The following is a 20799-nucleotide window of genomic DNA, read 5'->3' on the forward strand; positions in this document are numbered from 1 at the left end:
TGGAGTTCACTCAGACTCACGTCCATCGAGTCAGTGATGCCATCCAGCCATCTCATCCTCTGTCGTCCCCTTCTCCTCCTGCCCCCAGTCACTCCCAGCATCAGACTCTTTTTCAATGAGTCAACTCTTCACATGAGGTGGCCAAAGTACTGGAGTTTCAGCTTCAGCATCATTCCTTCCAAAGAAATCCCAGGGCTGATCTCCTTCAGAATGGACTGGTTGGATCACCTTGAAGTCCAAGGGACTCTCAAGAGTCTTCTCCAACACCACAGTTCAAAAGCATCAATTCCTCAGCACTCAGCTTTCTTTACAGTCCAACTCTCACATCCATACATGACCACAGGAAAAACCATAGCCTTGACTAGATGGACCTTTGTTGGCAAAGTAATGTCTCTGCTTTTGAATATGCTATCTAGGTTGGTCATAACTTTCCTTCCAAGGAGTAAGCGTCTTTTAATTTCATGGCTGCAGTCACCATCTGCAGTGATTTTTGGAGCCCCCCAAAATAAAGTCTGACACTGTTTCCACTGTTTCCCCATCTATTTCCCATGAAGTGATGGGACCAGATGCCATAATCTTCGTTTTCTGAACGTTGAGCTTGAAGCCAACTTTTTCACTCTCCACTTTCACTTTCATCAAGAGGCTTTATAGTTCCTCTTCACTTTCTGCCATAAGGGTGGTATCATATTCATATCTGAGGTTATTGATATTCCTCCCTCCAATCTTGATTCCAGATTGTGTTTCTTCCGGTCCAGCGTTTCTCATGATGTACTCTGCATATAAGTTAAATAAGCAGGGTGACAATATGCAGCCTTGACATATTCCTTTTCCTATTTGGAACTAGTCTTTTGTTTCATGTCCAGTTCTAACTGTTGCTTCCTGACCTGCATACAGATTTCTCAAGAGGCAGATCAGGTGGTCTGGTATTCCCATCTCTTTCAGAATTGTCCACAGTTTATTGTGATCCACACAGTCAAAGGTTTTGGCATAGTCAATAAAGCAGAAACTGATGTTTTTCTGGAACTCTCTTGATTTTTTCTTGATCCAGTGGATGTTGACAATTTGATCTCTGGTTACTCTGCCTTTTCTAAAACCAGCTTGAACATCAGGAAGTTCATGGTTTATGTATTGCTGAAGCCTGGCTTGGAGAATTTTGAGCATTACTTAATTAGCATGTGAGATAAGTGCAATTGTGTGGTAGTTTGAGCATTCTTTGGCATTGCCTTTCTTTGGGATTCGAATGAAAACTGACCATTTCCAGTCCTGTGGCCACTGCTGAGTTTTCCAAATTTGCTGGCATATTGAGTGCAGCACTTTCACAGCATCATCTTTCAGAATTTGAAATAGCTCAACTGGAATTCCATCACCTCCACTAGCTTTGTTCGTAGTGATGTTTTCTAAGGCCCACTGGACTTCACATTCCAGGATGCCCACAGTAGTAGATATAATAGTCATCTTAATTAAATGTGCCCATTTCAGTCTATTTTAGTTCACTGATTCCTAAAATGTCAATGTTCACCCTTGCCATCTCCTTTTGACCACTTCTAATTTACCCTGATTCATGGACCTAACATTTCAGGTTCCTATGTGGTGTTTCTCTTTATAGCATTGGAGTTTACTTCCATCATCAGTCACATCCACAGCTGGGCATTTTCACTTTGACTCTGTCTCTTCATTCTTTCTGGAGTTATTTTTTTGCTCTTCTCTAGTAGCATATTGGGCACCTACTGACCAATACTGGGCACCTACTGGGGAGTTCATCTTTCATTGTCATGTCTTTTTTGCCTTTCATACTGCTTATGGGGTTCTCAAGGCAAGAATACTGAAGTGGTTTGCCATTCTCTTCTCCAGTGGACCACATTTTGTCAGAACTCTCCACTACAACCTGTCTGTTTTGGGTGACCCTACACGGCATGGCTCATAGTTTCATTGACTTAGACAAGGCTGTGGTCCCTGTGATCAGTTTGATTAGTTTTCTGTGACTGGATTTCATTCTGTCTGCTCTCTGAGGGATAAGGATAAGAGGCTTATAGAAACTTCCTGATGGGAATGAATGTCTGTAGGGGTGGAAACTGGGTCTTTTTCTGATGGGAGGGGACATGCTCAGTAAATCTTTAACCCAATTTTCTATTGATTGGCAGGGCTTTGTTCCTCCCTGTTTTCTGACCTAAGATCAAACTATGGTGGAGGTGATGAAGATAATGGTGACCTCCTCAAAAACTCTCATGCACACACTGCCATAATCAGTGCCCCGAACCCTGCAGCAGGCACCCAGCGAACCAGGCCTCCACTGGAGACTCCTGGACACTCACAGGCAAGTCTGGGTCAGTCTCTTGTGTTGTCACTGCTCCTTTCTCCTGGGTCCTGGTGTGCACAAGCTTTTGTTTGAGCCTTCTGGTCTTCTCTGATGGGTATGTGGTTTGATTGTAAATGTGATTTTGCCTCTCCTACTGTCCTGCTGGGACTTCTCCTTTGCCCTTGCATGTGGGGTATCCTTTTTTTTGGTGGGATCCAACATTCTCCTGTCGATGGTTGTTCAGCAGCGAGTTGTAATTTTGAAGTTCTCATAGGAGAAGATGAGCGCACGTCCTTTACTCTGCCATCTGGAAACTAAAAATTACTGATGAATTTTGTGGTGTCTAAAGGAACAAACTAGGTTTTTTCACTGTGATAAAAACTGAGAATTCACAACAGTTTTGACTGTCAGGGTGCTGGCTTATGGCATGTGTTGGCACCTCTGTGGCAACACAGAGTAAAGAGTATGATCGAGAAGGAGGCAGGCCTGTGATCCAATGAATAGATCCTCTCTCTGTCAGTTGAAGTTGGGGTCCCCATTGGTTAGGAAAACATGTTCTTCTGAAGCTTAGTTTTTGTAGATGGTTTTTCCCTGGAAGAGAATGTGGAAAGCTCCCGAAAATCATTATACTTTGGAGTAAAGAGAGCTAAATACTTTCACAGTAGTAATTTTTCCAGTTTTCTAAAATAAACCAATAATATATGAGAACTCCCTCTAACGACCTAGGCTTATGGTCCCTTGTTTTCAAAATAAAAAGGAAACTAAAGGATGACTGGTTTTCATTGAAAGAGGATCATTTCAATGCTTTTTATGTGTCTCTTTTTAAAATCAACTTTATTGAGATACAGTTCCATATAATAAAAGTTTTATACACACACACACACACACACACACACACACACTCACTCACATGCTTTTTTCAGATTCTTTTCCCATAGAGGTTGGAGTTACCTATGCTATACAGTCTTTGTTGATTATCTACTCTATATATTATAGTGTATATATGTTAATCCCAAACTTTTAATTTATCCTTTCCTCCCCACATTTTCCCTTTGGTAGCCAGAAGTTATAGTTTTCTCCACATATTTGCCCAGGAGTGGCACTGCAGGATCATACGGTTTTTTTTAGTTCTGTAAGGAATCTCTATACTATTCTCCATAATGGTGCACCAATTTACCTTCCCACCAACAGTGTACTAGAAGGGTTCCCTTTTCTTCACACCTCTTCAACATTTATTGCTTGTAGCCTTTTGATGATACCATTCTCACTGGTTTGAAATCATCAAGTCTTTATTTTGGGCATTCTGTAGATTAGTGATTTTTTAGTTATGTCATAGACTCTGTGATATTACTTTGAATTTCCCTAACAACTAATGATGTTGAAATTCTTAGCATGCGCTTGACATTTTGATTATCTTTTTTGGTGAAAAGCCTTAAAACATTTTCATCTTTTAAACATTAATTTGTTTTTCTTCTTACTATTGAGTAGTTAAAGTTACTCACATTCTCTGGATATGAACCCTTTAACCCTTTATCAGATATGTATGTTTCTAATATTTTCCCTGTTTGTGGATTGCCTTTCTGTTTTTTTTATGAGTATATTTTGAAAAGAGTCTCTTATTTTGACCAAGTTTAATTTAGCAATTATTTATTTCATACTTTGTGCTTCTTGTGTCTTTTATGAGAAGAAATAACCTCAAATTCCCAAAGTTTTTTCCTGGAATTTAGAGCTTTAACTCTTTCATTTAGATAAATGATGAATTTCAAATCAGTTTTTGTAATACAATGAAGTAAATATAAAAAATTTCTACATCTAAATACCAAGAACTTCCAGGACCAGTTGTTTAAATTTTATCACTTCCCCATTGAATTTCTTTGGCATCTTTGTCAGAAACCAGTTGGTTACATACATGAATGTTTATGAGCACTATATCATAGGTACTGGCAAACTTATTTTGTAAAGGGATAAAAACTAAAAATTTAGACTTTCCAGGCCATTCATTCTCTGTTACAGCTACTAAACTCTGCCACTGTAGCATTAAAGCAGCCATAGATAACATGCAAATAAACAGCCATTGCTGAGTTCCATTAAAACTCATTTATAAAAAAGGCAGGAGACCAGAGTCAGCCCATGGGGCGTGCTTAGCTGATCCCTGTGTTGTATTTCATTGATCTGTAGCCAATACAACAATACATTAATTATTATAAATTTATTGTATATCTTGAAATGTCTTAAAAAGTTTTTAGTTCCCTCAACCTTGCTAAATCTATTTGTCATATCAGCTTTTTGGTGATAGATTATTTAAGATTTCTGTATAACTGATCATATCATTTGCAAATAATAGAGTTTTATATTTTCCTTTCCGATCGCTTCTTGGCCTTTTGGCTAAGATCAAGTGTAGTATAGTTTCCTTTCCATTCTCTAACTTAACGTTTCTTTTATTACCTTATCCCGGTGGCTTGAACCTCTAGTAAGGTGTTGAAGTAGCAAGAACTTGCCTTATTTACAATCTTATGGGTAAAGATCCTATTTTTATCCATTAAAGGTCGATGTTATCAATAGGTTTTATTGATGCTATCAATAGGATGACTGTTTTCAGGTCAAGGAAGTTCCCTTCATTTCCTAGTTAACTGAGAGTTATTAAAAGTTAGTTATGCCTTTTGTCAGGTGCTTTTTATCTTAGCATCTATCAAGATAGTAAAATTAATTTTCCTTTTAGACTATTAATAGGGAGAATTATAATGATTTATTCAAATTTCTAGGATACCCTTTGTCAATGGAAGAGAGTTTTGTCAACATTTGTGTGATTTATTGTAAATATTAGTCATTCTAGTACATGTGTGTGTGTGTTTTGTACATTTTGTCTGTGGTATCTCACTGTGGTTTTAATTGGCATGTTTCTGATCGCTGCTAATACTAAGATTCCCTGCCCCCGTCCCCAGAGGATACTGACTCTTCTTATATCTTCCTTTTTGAGGTGACTATCAAGTCTTTCACCACTTTAAAAAACTTGGGTTGTATTTTTACTGCCATTGTAGGAGCTATTTAAGTATTTTCGACATTGGTCCTCTGTTGAAAATATTTGTTACAAACACATTCTCCCAGTTTATGGCTTTTCTATTAATTTTCTTTTCTGGCATTTTCAAACTTTATGCCTTTAATTTTGTTAAAGGTTCCTATGTTAGCTGGTTTTCCTTTTAGTGATAGTGCTTTTGGGTCTTCCCTAAGGAAATCTTGTTACTTCAAGTTTATAAAGATTTTCTCTATTTCTTTCCATGCTATATAGTTTTAGCTTTTATATTTTGGTCTATGATTGATCACAGATTTTTGTCCATGGTTGAGGCTGAGATTCACTTACCTCCTTATATACCTCTAATTGGTCTGGTACCATTTACTGAAGACTCCTTTTTGCATTTACTTCCTTTTGCCAAAATTATTTGACTGTGTATTCATGATAATATTTGCTTTTCTATTCCATTGACCCATTTAGCCTTTTATCAATAACACTGTTTAGACTATTGTAACATCATAGGAAATCTTTGATTTGATGAAATCAGATAAGATGCCTTCTAACTCTCATTTTTCAAGATTGTTTTGTCTATACCAGATCTTTTTCTTTTTATGTACCTTTTAGAATCAGCTTGTTAATTCTTGCAAAAAAGCTTATTTAGATTTTAATTGGGATTGAATTAGATCCAAGATTTGGAGAGGATTTATATTTTATTTTTATTGACTCAATCCATGTCCATGTTGCTTCCACTTTTTACAATTTCATTTACTTCATCACAACATCTTATAATTTTGGTATGATATCTTCTACATCTTTTATTACATTTATCCCCAAGTAGTTTATATTTTTGTGTTCAACTGCAAATTTAAAAATATGCATTGTATATTGCTTGTGCAATGGGAATGCAAGTAATTTTTATTTATTGCCTTTGTATCCTATACCAATGGTGATTGACATTTCTAGGTTTTTTTTTTTTTTTTAATTGAATCCCTAGTATTTTCTACATACATAATTATATTATTTGCAAGTGAATAGTTTTACTTTTGATGTATAGTATTTCCTTTTATGAATGTATCATGTGGTCTAGATTCTCTTTTACAACAATTAATAGAAATAGAAGTAGTGATGGCTGAAATCTTTGCCTTGTTCCCAATTGTAGGAGGAAACCATTCAATATTTTATTATTAAGTATGTTGTTAGACACCATTGGACAGTAAAACTGGTTCATCCTAGATGCAAGATATGTGGATAAGTTGTAGAAAATTTAAATACAGTAACAATACTGAATTAAAGTTACTTGGCTTTTAAGTTCTTATTATGTGAGAGACCTTAAACCATGTCAGTGCTATAGGTTGAATTGTATTTTCCCCCTTCATATGCAGAGGCCCTAAACCCAAGTAAGTCTGTGACTGTTGGGAGATGGGGCCTTACAGGTGGTGATTAAGTTAAAATTGAGTTTTTAGAGTGGACTCTGATCCTGTGTGACTGATGTTCTTATAAAAACAGGAAATTTGAACACACAGAGAGATGCCAGGAGTGTGAGTGCACAGACGGACCATGTAAGGGTCACTGACAAGCCAAGAAAAGTGGCCTTAGACCTCCAGCACCTTGACCTTGACTCCTAGACTCCATAACCGTGAGAACATGAATTTCTGTTGTTTACACTGTCTGGTTTGTGTTATTTTGTTACAGTAGCCTCAGCAGACTAATACTGTTAGCAATAGTTCCCTTTCTAGAAAAACACAAACAAACAAACATTTGTTGGCCTAATTTCTAAAAAAATTCTGTGGTTAAACACATTTTTAATTGCTTATACGTTAACATTACATTCTATACAGGATTTGAAGAACTCCTGGTTATAGGGTTGAATCCCTGGGTAGAGAAGATTATCTGGAAAAGGAAATGACAACACTCTCCAGTATTCTTGCCTAAACAGTCCCATGGACAGAGGAGCCTGGCGGGCTACAGACCATGGGGTCGCAAGAGTCAATACAACTTAGTGAGTAAATAGCAGCAGTCATAGGGTAGGCCCCTAACAAACCACAGTAAGCTACATGCATTTCAGTAATAAATTTCAGTGGTTTGGGAGAGTCTGAGCTCACTCTAACTCTAAGTAACATTTCTAAATTGATATTAGAGCTGATTACTGTTTCTAAACCTTGTGAGGATATATATTTCTAGATTTAAATAGTACATTCAGAATAAACAATAACTTTACATTTATTGTAAAGTGAAAGAAAACATCACTTTAATGCCTTCATTTTACATGATCCCATATTTTCTTCAATGCAACCATTTTTTAAACATTGGAAAAAATTTATTCATTGTCTACAATCTTACCTCTTTACCAGAAAATCCTGCAGGATTTAGGAATATAAAACAGTGAAAAGATTTTCTAGATACAGTAAAGTAATTACAGAGTAGCTCCTGCATGAACATCAACACAAACCTTCTTTGTAATTGTTTAAATGACAATAATTATTCTTTAATATTGTTAATATGAACACATTTTTATTTTCCTCTATTTTAAAAAGATATTTTTACTCATTATAGGATCTAGACTGACAGTTTTATTTGCTTTTTTTTTTTTTTACTATAAATAAACTTGTGACTTTTTTCTGGACTTCATTGTTACTGTTGGGCTTTCAACTATCATTTCTATACCTGTGTCATGATATATAAAAATATAACATACTTTTGTTCTCTGATTGATTTTTAAAATTTTCTCTTTATCTCTGGATGTCATCTGTTTGAGTATGATGGGCCTAAGTGTAATTTATTTATTCTGCCTAATGTTGCATTGAATTTTGGTATGCAGTTTGTTGTATTTCACCAATTTGGAAAACTCTTGGCCATTGTTTTTTAATACTTTTGTCCACTAGTGTTCATAGAAATTTTATTTTCTCTATTTGCTTTTTAAGCTTTTTTTTTAAAATTAAAGAATGGTTGATTGACAGTGTTGTGTTATTTTCCAGTGTACAAACACAGTGGTTCTTTTTTTTTTTTGTCCACTAATATTAATAGCAACTTTATTTTTTAAATTAATTTATTTTTTATCAAAGTATACTTGATTTATAATGTTTTATGTTTCTCAAAAGAAAATTTTGGCCTTATTTTTAGTCTCTTCTCTTTGTGACTCCAATTATACCCATGGTAGTTGGTTTGATACTATTCTATAAGCATTGTATGTTTCACTCTATTTTTTCCTATTTGTTTCTTGTATTACACCTTGAATAATTTCTGTTGACCCAAGTATATGTTAACTGAATTTTGGGGGGATGATAAGCCAGACTGCTAATAAGCCTATTGTAAGAATCCCTCATCTCTGACATTATGTTTTCACTTTTTGGCATTTCCATTTTGCTCTTTTGTATAGTTTTCAGTAATTTGCTGAAATTCTCCATCTATTCATGCCTGTCGCTCACATTTGCAATAGATTGTTTAGCACATTTATCATTATAATTATGAACACTCTGGATCTGGTTCTGTAATTCACCTGTTCTCTTGTGGATTGGTCATATTTTCTTTGCATAACTCAGTTTTTTCTTCTATAGAAAGGATTATACATTGGAGATCAGTAGTGTTAGTTGTTCAGTTATGTCCGACTCTTTCTGATCCCATGGGCTGTAGCTCCTCTGTCCATGGGATTGTCTGGGCAAGAATACTGAAGTGGGTTGCCCTTCGCTTCTCCAGAAGTTCTTCCTGACCCAGGGATTGAATCCAGGTTTCCTGCATTGCAGGCAGATTCTTTACCTTCTGAGCCAGAGACTAAGGTAAATAAGATGTGTGCTCAGAAGTAGACTTGCCTCTTTGGTCAGAGTGCCAGTGTCGGGAGTTAATCACATTAGTAATTAAGATGGGTCTGAATTTTCTGGATTTTTCTCTATTGGCTTCAACTATTATGAAGGCAGGATGAGGGCCTTTCTGCAGCATTTGGGATCAGAGGGCCTGACGGCTCCTCAGTCTTAGAACCCTATCCTGGATCTTGCACAAATGTGTCCTGCCTCCCCGCCAGCCACGTGTATCCTCTCCCTGGGACACACTGGGGGCGCTTGGAGATTTTCTCTCATAGTTTTCCTGTCCTCACTCTTTAATAAATAAAAGTGAGTTTAGCAAACTCATGTTTCTTTGCTTTCTTAGTTCTTCAGTGGATTTGAGATATGAATTTGTAGTTTCTCAACTTGTTCCTGTTGTTTGGGTAGTGAAAATTTTCTCTTGTGACTTTCTGTTTTAAACAGAAATGGGAGACCCAATGTGATTTTTGGTGAAAAGAACTATTTGATTTTAAAGTGATTCATTTATTAAACTTTTTGTTAGAGTATTTTTCATGTTTTTGTGTTAGGTTTGAGAAATCTTTACCTGTCTAAGGATGCAAAAATATTCACTTCTCTTTTCTTTTAAAAACTTTATTGTTTCCTGATAATAACTTTAATAAAATTTGAATTCTACTTGAGAGTGGAGGAGAAATATATCAGCTTGAGGGATGAATATTTTGCATCTCACTGAGCATGCAGCCCTCCCCTCCTCCTTCTTCTTCTTTTTTTTTCTTTTGTTGCTTTCATTGGTTTGAGAACAGGGACAGATAATACTCATGCTTTTAGTTTGTTCCTTTTAATCAGAGTTTCTTTTATTGCTAAATATTTCTAGATTATAGTAGTTCTGTAATATCCTTGGAATTGCATGAATTCATATGAATTAATCCTAAGATTTTTACAGTACTATTCTAATCTTTAGTGACATAAAATAAATTTAAAGTGGATTATTTAATCCTAATATGTGCTCAGAGAGAAATAGGTTATAATTTAAAAAATGTAATATATATATATATATATATATATTACATTTTGAAAATATATATATACATACAGATCAAGAGATTTTATTGATTTTCTCTCTCTAGTCAGTAAAATTCCAGTTGTATGGTCCAGTCTTGATTCATATGAAGCAGCCCATCTATTTTTCATGTTATTTGCCAGATATAGTTATTAGAATAAAGTAGGTCATTAGGCTATATAGAATAAAAGTATAGTTTAGTTTATTGGCTAATTTAAAGCTATATTTATAGGATACTAAAGTTTTAGAGGGAAGATCTCTGTAGTAATTTATATTACCTATTTTAGCATTTGAAAGATATAATCTTTATAGGTGACATACATGATTTGTGCTGCATCAAAGTGATTGATTTAAATTTTCTTTTCTGTAAATACATGCAATGGAGTGCAGGAAAAATTGTAAAAAGGCTTAAATTTTTATTATCATAAAATAATTCTAAAATCTTTAAAAGCAGTTTGTTTTCTTTGCTCTTTCATTCTTATAAACAATTATAATCCAGTATTTTATAGCTGGAGTCACATAATCCTATTTTATAGAAAACATTCTGTTACAAAGACAGGGAATATAGGTTTTTGTAGTAATATATTAAACATATAATTTTTATAGAAAAAATAAATGATTTTCTCTTTCAGAGATATGAATATCTCTTATGGGAGTGTTTTAGAATTCTATCATCCAGATAGTTTATCAGTGAGAAATAGTATTTTCTCTTTCAACTAATATTTGTTTAATCCACCATTTGTACTAAACTCTCCCAGAGATATAGAGGCACATGACAAGATGTAATATTGTTGGGAAAAAAAACATGAAATTTTATGACAAATTAAAAACCTTGAATCCAGCTATTGAAAGTGAAAGTCACTCAGTCGTGTTCAACTCTTTGCAACCCCATGGACTAGAGAGTCCATGGAATTCTCCAGGCCAGAATACTGGAGTGGGTAGCCTTTTCCTTCTCCAGTGGATCTTCCCAACCCAGGGATCAAACCCAGGTCTTCTGCATTACAGGTGGATTCTTTACCAGCGGAGTCACAATAGAAGCCCAAGAATACTGGAGTGGGTAGCCTATCCCTTCTCCAGCAGATCTTCTCAGCCCAGGAATTGAACCAGGGTCTCCTGGATTGCAGGTGGATTTTTTTTTTTTTTTTTAACCAACTGAGCTATCAGGGAATCCAGCTATTAGTGCTTTCAAAATTCTAAGGGGTTGAGCCATTTGAAATTGGAAAGTAAGTTAACCACTAATTTTCTTATTATTTTAAAAGAAGTTTGTAGCAGCTGAGTAGTCTGATGGTTTAAAGGTGAGATGATAGCAGGTTAGCTGTCAAAACTGGTTCTCAAGGATCCCTACTTCCCGGTATTCACTCCCCTCCCTTCAGAGTGTGCGGAGCTGCTGTTGCTGCTAAGTCGCTTCAGTCGTGTCCGACTCTGTGCGACCCCATAGACGGCAGCCCACCAGGCTCCCCTGTCCCTGGGATTCTCCAGGCAAGAACACTGGAGTGGGTTGCCATTTCCTTCTCCAATGCATGAAAGTGAAAAGTGAAAGTGAAGTCGCTCAGTCATGTCCGACTCTTAGCGACCCCATGGACTGCAGCCCACCAGGCTCCTCTGTCCATGGGATTTCCCAAGCAAGAGTACTGGAGTGGGTAGCCATTGCCTCCTCCTAGCTTCTTCTAACTAAGCAAAGTTCCTCTCTAAGACAGAGGAATGGAAATTAGAAGTCATACTAGCTTAATTTGACTACAAAAGACTGTGACTTTGGTCTTGCTGGCTTTCTCTCTCTATTTCATCTCAGCTTGTACATTTGATTAAAAAAAGAAAAAAATAAAAACAGACCAAAAACCCCCCAAAACTTGCCATGTTGGAGATGCTCATGGAGCCAGAGAACTAAGTGGCATCTGCAAATAGACTGAAGAAGCAAAGCCTGAGACCAGCAGCCTGGAAGGAAGCGTGTCCTGGGACCAGCTCCAAGGTCCAGAAGCACATCTTTCCCGCTTCTAGCCTTGAGAGGAGACTGCAGTTCCAGCATCAGCTTACCACAGCCAGTGAGAAACTGGAGCACAGAGAGCAGGGAAGCCACACCCAAACTCCGGACTTGCAGAAATTGAGAGAGTGGATGCTCTCTCATACCACCAGGCTTGGGGTACTAGTTCATGGTGAAGCCATCCATGGATCAGAGGTCTAGAAGAATGGGTTTGTTGGGAATGAATAAATGAAGGAAGACATTTTGAATCAAGAAACAGCATAAACAAAGTCAAGAAGCTAAGCGTAATCACTAGGCTAAAGCTGAGATCATGGCATCTGGTCCCATATCTTCATGGCAAATAGATGGGGAAACAATGGAAACAGTGACAGACTTTATTTTCTTGGGCTCCAAATCACTGCAGATGGTGATTGCAGCCATGAAATTAAAAGACACTTCCTCCTTGGGAGAAAAGCTATGAGCAACCTAGACAGCATATTAAAAAGCAGAGTCATTACTTTGCTGACAAAAGTCCATCTAGTCAAAGCTATGGTTTTCCAGTAGTCATGTATGGCTGTGAGAGTTGGACCATAAAGAAAGCTGAGTGCCAAAAATTGATGCTTTTGAACTGTGGCGATGGAGAAGACTCTTGAGAGTCCCTTGGACTGCAAGGGGATCCAACCAGTCCATCCTAAAGGAGATCAGTCCTGAATATTCATTAGAAGGACTGATGCTGAATCTGAAGTCCAATAATTTGGCTGCCTGATGTGAAGAGCCAACTCATTGGAAAAGACCCTGATGCTGAGAAAGATTGAAGGTGGGAGGAGAGGGGGACAGCAGAGGATGAGATGGTTGGATGGCATCACTGACTTGATGAACATGAGTTTGAGTAAACTCCGGGAGTTGGTGATGGACAGGGAGGCTTGGTGTGCTGTGGTCCAAGGGGTCGGAGTCGGACACAACTGAGTGACTGAACTAAACTGACCTGAACTGAACATGGTGTGCTAAGTGTTTTGTGAGCATTATCGCATTTCCTCATCACAATAACTCTGAAGAAAGATACTTATTTTAGTTATAGTTGAGTGAACTGGGATTCAGTTTCCTTACGTTTTCACCCGGAAAGACTAAAAGCATATTGCCTTTTCTATTAATAATAGTGAAATAACTGTCTAATCAAGTGTTATATAGACATGTGTGAATTATGTGGATACAACTTCATGATCAAGTAAACATTTCTTTTATCAGGTACCTGCTCAAATATTTATGCTCTAGTAATTAGGGCACAGCATTTTTAAGATTTTTAAATGGAAACTTAATTAGGTTGGACCTAATAGAATTTAAGCAATTCCTTACTCTAATTTTCCAAGGTGTTTTTTCTCCTTCTATGTATTTAACTCTAGGGATCAGTCATGATTTTAAGAGAGAAAATATCCAGGAGATAGTCATTGGTTGGTTGTACGTGTGTGTGTGTTAATCACTCAGTCGTGTCCGACTCTGCAACCTATAGACTGAAGCCCCCCAGGCTCCTCTGTCCATGGGATTCTCCAGGCAAGAACACTGGAGTGGGTTGCCATTTCCTTCTCCAGGGCATCTTCCCCACCTAGGGATCAAACCCGGGTCTCCTGCAACAAGTAGATTCTTTACCATCTGAGCCACCTTTATCAATGGATTTTCATCTTTCATTAAATCATAATGATTCACTGACTATTAAACAAAATAATTGTATTTTAAAATTTAATGGAAAACAAATGTTTAAAAAAATGTACATAAGAGAGGAGCTTACTATCATATTTTCTCAATCATCTTAAGAATTCCAAATCATGGTGACAACCGGTTCAGGCTTTGGATTGTGAGAGAATTGCAATAAGGAAGTTTTCTTTGTGTAACCTAAGCACAGAGCTTCAGATGAGGGGAGTGGAGCTCCTCTAAGTCATACTGTAAACACTGGGGGATTAACTCAAATACAGCACAATGAAAATAATCATTATTACTCTTAATAAGAAACCGAGTTTCAAGTTGATAGTAAAGCTACTTCAATTATCACAAGAGGTAGGTATAGAGGAAATTTTTAAAAAAATCAAATGTCAACGGGGCATCGTCTGCAAAATTTCTGAAACAAATATTTATGCTCTTTTCTTTATCAATTCACACATATAATGGTACTTGATTAAAGACAGTTGGTCAGCATTTCAGAGATGTAAAAGAGCTGTCTAGCTACTGTATAAGCTAGTTAGAGTATCTTATTGATTTTAAGCAAGTGGTAGGGACATTAAAAGGAAACTTGGATTATTTATCATAGAGGATTTAGAAGGTGATTTTCTTGTTGGTGTTATAGAGATAGGCTTGGGTGCTTTCAAGGAAGTTATATGAAAAAAGAGCAATAAGCTTTCAAAGCAGACTATTGACAATTTATCCCACCCTCTCTATCATGCATAACTCATTTCTCAATTTTCTCTCATTACTTTTTTATTCATTTCATTAGTAAGGGAGGTGAAATTGAAGAGATGCATTTAAACCTTTAAATATGACCTAAAATCATGGGATTTGGGTAGATGTTTCAATGTTAAAAGAAATGGAGAGATTCCAATTGTGCTCTGCCATATGAAAAAAAAAAAGGTGTGTGTGGGGGATGCTTCCCAGGTGGCGCTAGTGGTAAAGAACCTGCCTGCTAGTGTAGGAAACATAAGAGATGAGGGTTTGATCCCTTGTTCAGGAAGATCCCCTGGAGGAGGGCATGGCAACCCACTCCAGTATTCTTGCCTGGGAAACCCCATGGACAGAGGAGCCTTACAGGCTACAGTCCATGGGGTTGCAAAGAGCCCCCCTCCTTCTCCTCCTGGGCTGATTCTGAAGGTCCCACAGGGGCCACATTGTTTCCCCTCACAGCCTCCACTCCCCTCCCTCCCTTCTTTGTAAAAGCCAGGACTGGGCTTCTTGTCACCAAACATTATCCTTCATTATCCCTAACTGTGGCTGCCATCTACCGTAATTATGATCATGGACTGTGACGTTACTAATTCCCAGTCCCTCCACAGCCTACGTTTCATTCATCCTGGGGTAACCTTCCCCTCCTAAGCTTGGAAGTAACTCAGGCAGTTAATCTGATACCAACAATCCTTTGACCCCACAAAAATCTCCAATGCATTGCTTCTACAGCTTTTTGTTGCCTTTTAACTATTTAATGCCCTCTCTTCTTACTGAGCATCGGTTCCAATCTTTCTAATCAACTCCTTGCACTCGCCCGTGTACTCTGTTCCATCGTACCCTGTCTGCTTCACGCTGGCACTTGTGGTGGTGGGCATGGAAAGCACAGAGCTGTCTTGGGTATGTCCAGGTGAGTTCTGGTGGACAGTTAGTGCTGCCTGAGTACCGTGGTCTGTCTTCCTAGCTCATATGCTTGTCTCCCTCCTAGACAAATATTTCATGCCTTCTCCTCTGTCCTCAAACCCCTGACTTCTCCTTCACCATATTTATCTTGAAAGTGAAAGTGAAAGTCGCCCAGTCCTGTCCGAGTCTTTGCGACCCCATGGACTAAACAGTCCATGGAATTCTCTAAACTAGAATACTGGAGTGGGTAGCCTATCTCTTCTCCAGGGGATCTTCCCGACCCAGGAATTGACCTGGGGTCTCCTGCATTGCAGGACCTCAGCCTCACAACTGAGCCATCAGGGAAGCCCTATATCTTAGCTGATTATTTTGGCCCCGTTTCACTGATCAAATTAAAGCGATGAGAAAAGAACGTCCACAGATTGCCACATTCACATCCATCATCTAATAGTGTCTGCACCACACACCATGCCTTCACACCCGTGATTAAATGCACGGTTCCTCTTCCATCCAGGGCTGCTTTTAAACTGTGTCTTTTATCCCCACTTTTCATTCGCTTCCTTTTGTTGCTTCATTTCCTTTCGTTGCTCAGTTGTCCCCTTTGAAATGATGTCAGCAGTGCTGGTCTTCTCTGAAATTGCAGACTGCCTTGCCATCCTGACACCTGGCTTCCCCACGTCCTCCGTGTGCTCCCATAGTACTTGTCATCTAACACACTATATTATTGACGCATTTATTATAATTAGTTTTATTGCCTGTCCCCCTGCTAGAAAGTGGGCCCCCTTGAGGGCAGGACTGTTTATATATAGTCACTGTTGTGTCCCAGATGTCTAGATCTGTGTCTGCATACAGGAGATACTAAATCTTTTCCCATCAAATCAATAAATTTTTGTTCAGAAGGATGTAAGTCATTCAGGGCAGGGATTGTAACACAGAAATGTATTTGGCACTTTGCTGATTTTTTAAAAAGAAAATCTTTCCTACCTTGCCATATTTTTACCTAGTTTGGAAAATTCATAAAAATTAGTTTTCTTATAATTCACTTGATATGTAAAAGCATACAAATGTGACACTTGCATGGATTATTTGGGCTAAGGGGTCTGTGCTATGGTAGACTCTGGGGACCCCCAGGCACCCCCAGACCTGACAGCCTGCCAGCACCTGCATCCTTCACTGCTGTGCCCCTACCACCTCCACATTCTCTTTTAAAAGACTTGGCCTTGAAGGCTCATGTGTTCTCCAATAAATAAAAGCTGTGTAGTGACAATTGCATTATTTGATTAGCAGTGCCTGCTATAAGGTATTTTTAATGTGCATAGCTGTTTTTGTTTTTAAAGCAAGGAATTACTGATATGCTCTAGTTTCAATATTAAAATGAAATTTAACTGTGTGTACTGATTTAACCATAAATTTAGGAGAGTTACACTGCCATGGTGCTGTATTTGCGTATCACTTTCTTCACTCACAGATATGTAAACATTTCACAAACAGTTAATTTGAAAAAGAAAGTCCTTATAGTGTTGCATATAACCTAAGAAATCAGAACTTTAATGATACACAATTATCAGCTTTAAAAAATATTCCCTTAAGTCTATCATTTTGTTAACTTACATCAGTTAAAAATATAACCCTCCATAGTACATTTATTTTACCAAGGTTTTTTTTTTTTTTGAAATGCTATTAATACTTTCTGATGATGCAGCAAAAATCTAAAGGGTCCCTGGAGTCACTCACCAGGCTTAATTGATTTGTGTGTCAGGCAAGCTAAATTCAGACACCATTCATCATGGCCCAAGTACCTGTCTCTTGGGGCTGAAGTGTGTAATAGGAAATGTCCCTCTAGCTCGGTCACGTTTTCAGGCAGTCTTCATCCAAGGTCACATCACCAGGAGAAGAAGGGACCAAAGTAATGTGTGCTCTCTCAGCGCCCCATCCTCCCTTTCCCCTCACCACAGAGCTCAGAGACCCCCACCCCCACAGCCCCTCCCCTCCTGCAAACTGATCTGAAGCCATGTTTCCACTTTGGTCCATTTTCTCCCCCATCTGACACCTGTTTCCTCCCTGTTCACCTCCTCGCCAGAAATAATCTAACTGAAGGATGAGAGTGTAGTGGTAAAATATTCATTTCTTTCTCGAACAAAGGCAAGCGGTATATTCACAAGGTCAGAGTTCTGAATTTTTTGTCCTAAAGGACTTCAATTCCAAGTATCTTGAAGTATCTGCAGAGGAAGAGCCTCAGTGGGAAAGTTTTATGTTTTTGAAACTTCACACTCATTTTTCTCCTAAAACAGCTTTGTTAAACCAAGTTTGCCATTTTATTCAGACTCGTCATCCTATGGGTAGTGAGAAGAGATTAAGTTAGACTTAATTAGCTGCTGGAAGTAACTACATATCCCATTAATAAAAGGCTTCTTACTTGATAAAATGGGGCTTGAAATTTGTAAGATAAGCGTATTATGGTGCTTTTAACTACCTGCACCTTACTGTCGTACCAAATTTTTAATGCTTTTATTTCTAGATAGCAAAGAGAAATACGTAAAAATACTAGGCATCCACCTATATTGGTATAATTTGAAAGGGCTTCCCTGATGAGGGAGATGATAAAATATCTGCCTGCAATGCAAGAGACCTGGGTTGGATCCCTGGGTCAGGAAGATCGCCTGAAGAAGGGCATGGCAACCCACTCCAGTATTCTTGCCTGGAGAATCCCCATGGACAGAGGAGCCTGGCAGGTCACAAAGAGTGACTGAGCACACACACAAAATACATATTAGCAATAGTTTAGCTTATATGTGCTGATGATAAAAAAAAAAAAAACAAAACAAAAAACTAGCCCCAAGGAAATAAAGCAGAGTGCAACTAATTTTCTACAGTTAAACCGAGAGTGGAATCAGAAAATGCGTCTCGATGGGACTCTGGAGAAAGGATAGCCTGGTAACAGTGGCAACATGATGGCCTCTGATGCTCTTGAGGAGGAAGCACTCAAAGTGGACTGGCAAGAGGCGGACTGTCCATTGGGCAGTTGTTCAATTTAGCTGTTTTAATATGCACTTGGTAATTATTATTATTACTGATTTTGTCTAAGATAACTTCATGAGCACTTGTTGGGTGGAAGGAAAGATGGAAAGAAGGAACTCAAACTCAAAGGACAGTATTAGTGGGCAGAGCAAAACATAGGGTAAACCAGGCAGAGTCAGGAGCCAGATCCTGTAAATCGAGTAAAATGAAATCTGACAGCAAACAGTCCCATGTGGGGCACTCTGGGGGCAGGGGAGAGGCTGTGGGCCTGTGTCCCTGTGGGTTCTGCTTGCTGGCCCCCTGTAGTGCCCCCTGAGGCAGCGCCAACCCCAAGGATCTGAGATTCAGTTAAAGATTACTGGACAATCTCTAGAGATTATCCTAACTGAAGTAAGTCAGACAAAGACAAGTATCATATGAAATTGCTTATATGTGGGAGCTAAAAAAATATACTAAGTGAAGTAAGTCAGAGAATGATAAATATCATATGAAATTGCTTACATGAAGAATCTTAAAAAAATGATACAAATGACCTATTTACAAAACTGAAATAGACTCACAGACATAGAAAACAAACTTATGGTCACCAAAGGGGAAAGAAAACAAAGGAGAAATTAGGAGTTTGGTATTAAAATATGCACACTACTAAAATAAGACTTCCCAGGTGGCTCAGATGGTAAAGAACCTGCCCACCGTGCAGGAGACCTGGCTTCGACCCCTGGGTTGGGAAGGAATGGGCTCCAGATCCCCTGGAGAAGGAAATGACCACCCGCTCCAGTATCCTTGCCTGGAGAATCCCATGGGCAGAGGAGACTGATGGACTACAGTCCATGGGTTGCAAAGAATCAGGCAATACTCAGCAACTAACCCACACACATATATACAACAGACTACCAAACAAAGACTATAAAGCACAGAGGACTACAGTCGCTATCTTATAATAACATATAATGCAAAAGAACCTGAAAAAAAAAATATGAATCACTTTGCTCTACTCTTGAAACTAACACAACATTATACATCAAGTATGAATGAGTGTGAGAGGTGGGAGGGGCCATATCCGTAACAAGAGGAGAAATCATGCCGCAGACTGTGCCTCTGACCTTGGTGGGAAGTAGAGAGAAGACAGGAGACAGGGAGGGTCCAGGTGGTATTGATAGCTCTCATTCTGGTGGTTCTGGTTGTCAGAGACCTTGGTCTGCACTCCCACACTCTCTCCTCTTTAGCTTCCTAGCCAAACCCATCTCCTCCTCCCTAGGATCATACATTTCCACCACATGCAATGGAAATTTCCAAGTTTAATTCACAGTCTAGCCATCGTTGCACTATTTCAATAACATATGCAAAATGACTCATAAATAATTTACTCATAAATAATTCCAACTCTACCCTCTGTATTCACTCCCTCAATACCCTTCCAGGTACTGAAGAGATTTTGTAAAATGACCAAGTGATTCTCCTACCATGAATGATGCACAGACATATGGAAACAAAGCTTCTTCTCTTAGAGATTCACTTATTTCTTCACAGGGCAGTAAAACATTTCAGGTTATTTGAAGTAAATGAGATGTAGTACTTCTGAAGTTTACTTCTGAAGGATAGGAATTAGAAAATCTAAAACACTGTTCTTGCATATAGTTAAGAGACTAGTATCACTGTGATTTTTTTGGACTCTTAATGGAGACGGTGATTGGTCAATTGTTTGAACTTTTCTTGGCAAACTGAGATACTGTGTTTAATCTGTTCTAAAATAATGAAATCAATTATCTGGGTTGTTGAGCAGGTGTTAGCTTGGATTCTCTAAAAATAAATCATGTCAGACTAATCTGAATTTTTTGATGAAGTAACTAAGTTAATTTATGAAAAGGCATAATTTATCTTGATTTTAGCCATGCCTTTGATAAAGCATCTCTTCAAAAGCGTGTGAATAAGTCCCAACCTACTGGCATTAGCAGAAGATTGCTATTATAAAATAGATGACTAGCTGGCAAACCAGAGGAAGTAATAATACGTGGACAATAATTCTTCAGGGCAGAGTTGACAAGCGGGTTCCCCATGGGCTCCGAGTTCAGGAAGATGTTAAACAAGATTTATGTGGCTCATTCTGCAGTCAGTTCTTGGTGCGCCAGCGGAACAATCTGCTGATGACTCACGGCTAGTAGGTTGGGTTTGGAGGAAGAAGGGCAATGAGGATGGGCACACACAGAAGTCCCCAAACAAGATAAGAAGCTGAATGTGGACTTTCAGGCTCCAGGAGCAGTTCACTCATGGGATGGAAGGAACAGGGAGAGGCAGGGGGCCCACTCGAGTGTAGGTAGTTCAGGGTGTCACTGGTCTTGAACGGCGTGTGTGATAGAG

The 20799-nt window shown here is 38.3% G+C and overlaps 1 pseudogene; it reads left to right on the plus strand.

The window, feature by feature from the left end:
• The first annotated feature begins 4661 nt into the window (after nucleotides 1-4661).
• On the plus strand, nucleotides 4662-4809 carry LOC113897977 (annotated as a pseudogene).
• Nucleotides 4810-20799: the final 15990 nt, after the last annotated feature.

The sequence above is a fragment of the Bos indicus x Bos taurus genome, chromosome 8, assembly GCF_003369695.1.
Source record: "Bos indicus x Bos taurus breed Angus x Brahman F1 hybrid chromosome 8, Bos_hybrid_MaternalHap_v2.0, whole genome shotgun sequence".
NCBI classification, from domain to species: domain Eukaryota; kingdom Metazoa; phylum Chordata; class Mammalia; order Artiodactyla; family Bovidae; genus Bos; species Bos indicus x Bos taurus.